Source organism: Balaenoptera physalus (genome assembly GCF_965194825.1).
Source record: "Balaenoptera physalus genome assembly, chromosome: 13".
NCBI lineage: Eukaryota > Metazoa > Chordata > Mammalia > Artiodactyla > Balaenopteridae > Balaenoptera > Balaenoptera physalus.
Window position 1 is genome coordinate 47,558,567 of NC_138892.1, and position 3,598 is coordinate 47,562,164.

General features: G+C 44.0%; 1 pseudogene across 1 annotated transcript; it reads left to right on the forward strand.

Annotated features, from left to right (window-relative positions):
• Positions 1-1,308: 1,308 nt before the first annotated feature.
• On the forward strand, positions 1,309-2,760 carry LOC309641316 (sorting nexin-7 pseudogene; annotated as a pseudogene). Its single transcript has one exon. The product of its transcript is annotated as a sorting nexin-7 pseudogene (transcript).
• The last annotated feature ends 838 nt before the right edge of the window (positions 2,761-3,598 follow it).

The following is a 3,598-nucleotide window of genomic DNA, read 5'->3' on the forward strand; positions in this document are numbered from 1 at the left end:
AATCTACTAAAAGGTCAAGAGGTCATCCATATATTGGGTAAGGATAGAATTGCAAGGAAAGTTAAGGTCTATAAGGTCTTAGTCAGGGTCTCATGAATAAAAAGCAGGAGGGCACCTCATTAAATAAATCACTGAAGCATAACTGTCAAGGCATACTGCTGAGCTTTCCAGGAAACGGTGAGCAGGATTAACTATTTCAATCTAAACTAAGGAACAACTAAAGAAAGCATAGCACAGATTTATGAGTCTAGAATATGTAACCCCATGATAAAATAGCATTTGGGTTTAGTATCACAGGGAAGTAAAGAATGGCTATTTTATTTATGATCCTGAGGTCCTAAACAAGTCTATATCCTCACGCATTGAGTTTCAGGTTGGTACTGTAGCATGCTGATGGGGTTCAGAACACGCTATCCCCCAGAATGGCACCTTGGCATATTAAGTATCTTAAGCTGAAGGAGTTTGAGAAAACAGCAGAAGCAAGAAGGTCACTATGACCTCTCCCCTCAGTTGTCCTTCTTCCCTGAAAGCAGGAGATAAATTTCCCTTGTAAAAGGTACCCTCCCTGTACCAGGAAGAAGGAAGACATTTGGGGCTGAGAAATCTGAACCAACAAGCCTTGTTAAACTAACCCTTATCTTCCTAGTTATTCTTTACCATTTACTACCCCGAGCCCAAATTCCCTTATCTTGTCAATTCTTCACAAATTTATTGTTTCTTTGTCTAAAAGGTATAAAAGCTTCCTGCTCAGGTCACTTTTTCAGGTCTTCATTCTCTTGTGAAGGCTCCCAGGTACATGTAAAAATTAGATAAAATTTGTATATATTTCTCCTGTCAATCTGTCTTGTCAGTTTAATTTTTAGACATAGCCAGGGACCCTAATAGTGTTGAGGGAAACTTTTTTCTCTCCTGCAGTCCATTATCAAAAAAACATTTGCACAACTGTCATTTAATATTTAAAGAAATTTCAACCTGCGAAATTTAAGAGTAAAGGGCTAAGTGGGTACTTGGTTCCTCCCCTCAGAGCACCTTTATTATTCACTCACTTTATTTTTCCTTTCTTCAGCTTGTTAACTATCACACTTGCTTTTCCAGAATCTTTTCTGTTTACAACATCTACAGACATCTTTATCTAGTGCTTCCCTCCCTTGAAGCACATAGCAGTTTTATATATAAGAATATTCGGCCCTCCGCCTCCGGCAGGCCCCAAGCCAAGTGGGGATGAGCCCGGGCCCCGCGTTCGCCCTGGCAGTTCCGCGTCTGCGCAGCGGACGTGGGGCTGGAGCGGGGCTGGCCGGGGAGGCGCAGGATGCGCGGGAGCCAATGGGCACGCTCGGGGGAGCCGGGCTGGCTGCGGCGGCCCGCGGGGCGCGCACTCTCGGGATGGAGGGCGAGTGCCGGGCACCTCAGGCGCGCTCCTCGGGCCTCCCGGCTGGGGGCGCCGGCGGGGAGAGTCCGGGGGGCGACGCCCCCCTCTCCGGCAGCAGCGGCTCCTCCGCCCTCCTGCAGGCCGAGGTGCTGGATCTGGACGAAGACGAGGACGACCTGGAGGTGTTCAGTAAGGATGCCTCATTGATGGACATGAATTCCTTCAGCCCTATGATGCCAACATCTCCTTTATCAATGATAAACCAAGTCAAGTTTGAAGATGAGCCAGATTTGAAAGATCTTTTCATTACAGTTGATGAACCTGAAAGCCATGTTACTACAATTGAAACGTTCATTACTTATAGGATTATTACTAAGACGTCTCGTGGGGAATTTGACTCCAGTGAATTTGAAGTTAGGAGACGTTATCAAGATTTCCTTTGGTTGAAAGAAAGACTTGAAGAAGCACACCCCACTCTGATTATTCCACCGTTGCCAGAAAAGTTTATAGTGAAAGGAATGGTGGAACGCTTTAACGATGACTTCATTGAGACACGCAGGAAGGCATTGCATAAATTTTTGAACCGAATTGCTGATCATCCAACTCTAACATTTAATGAAGACTTTAAAGTTTTTCTTACTGCACAAGCTTGGGAACTCTCTTCTCACAAGAAGCAAGGGCCTGGATTACTCAGCAGGATGGGGCAGACGGTCAGAGCGGTTGCATTATCAATGAGAGGAGTTAAAAGCCGCCCCGAGGAGTTCATGGAAATGAATAACTTTATTGAAATATTTAGCCAGAAAATAAATTTGATAGATAAAATATCTCAGAGAATTTACAAGGAGGAAAGGGAATATTTTGATGAAATGAAAGAATATGGCCCAATTCATATTCTGTGGTCAGCATCAGAAGAAGATCTGGCTGATACTCTAAAAGGTGTTGCCAGCTGCATTGACAAATGCTGTAAGGCCACTGAAAAACGGATGTCTGGACTCTCAGAGGCCCTGCTTCCTGTCGTACATGAGTATGTGCTTTATAGTGAAATGTTAATGGGTGTCATGAAAAGAAGAGATCAAATACAGGCAGAACTGGATTCCAAAGTTGAAGCTTTGACCTCTAAAAAGGCAGATACTGATCTGCTTACGGAAGAGATTGGAAAACTGGAAGATAAAGTGGAGTGCGCTAATAATGCCTTGAAAGCAGATTGGGAAAGATGGAAACAGAACATGCAAAATGATATCAAGTCAGCATTTACAGATATGGCTGAGGAGAATATCCACTATTATGAACAGGAAGCTCTACTGAATGGTTTGGTGGCCACTGAGGTGTGGATGTGGTTTTATGTTGGCGAGATCATAGGCAAGCGTGGCATCATTGGCTATAATGTTTGAAGACCAATCTTTGCTTTGTTATTTGGGTGTTCTTGGACCATGTGTGACCAGACTGCTATTTGAATAAAATAAGACAATGTGTCAAAAAAAAAAAAAAAAAGAATATTCGTTTATTCTAAGTCTTAGGTCTCCGGGGCTCTTTGAAAATTTTCCCTGAGGAGGTGTTAAGATCTGGCAATGGGGCTATTTCCAATTTCAGTCTTTGTTTACATGTGAAATCCCCTTTTTCTGGCTTAAGATTGTCCACAAAAAGTGAGGAAAGAGCAAGGGTCACATATGCTTCAGTATCTACTCTTGAAAGCTATCTACGCTATTGAAAAGTCTATTCCTGAAGTCTCCAATAGCTTCTTTGGAAGCTTCTTCACATTAATCAAAAAATGCAGACAGGGGCTTCCCTGGTGGCGCAGTGGTTGAGAATCTGCCTGCCAATGCAGGGGACACAGGTTCGAGCCCTGGTCTGGGAAGATCCCACATGCCCCGGAGCAACTGGGCCTGTGAACCACAATAACTGAGCCTGCGCGTCTGGAGCCTGTGCTCCACAACAAGAGAGGCCGCGATAGTGAGAGGCCCGCGCCACCGCGGTGAAGAGTGGCCCCCGCTTGCCACAACTAGAGAAAGCCCTCGCACAAAAACGAAGACCCAACACAGCCATTAAAAAAAAAAAAAAAAAAAAAAAAGAGTCTACTCTGCTTTACACAAGGTTTGAGTGCTTCATTTCATTAAAAAAAAAAAAAATGCAGACAACTGAACTTTGCTCACTTTTTGTTCTAATGTGCCTGGCTAATGGACAATTGTGTCTTATCAAAAGTTCCCCACTATCATTCTGCTGAACCCCTGC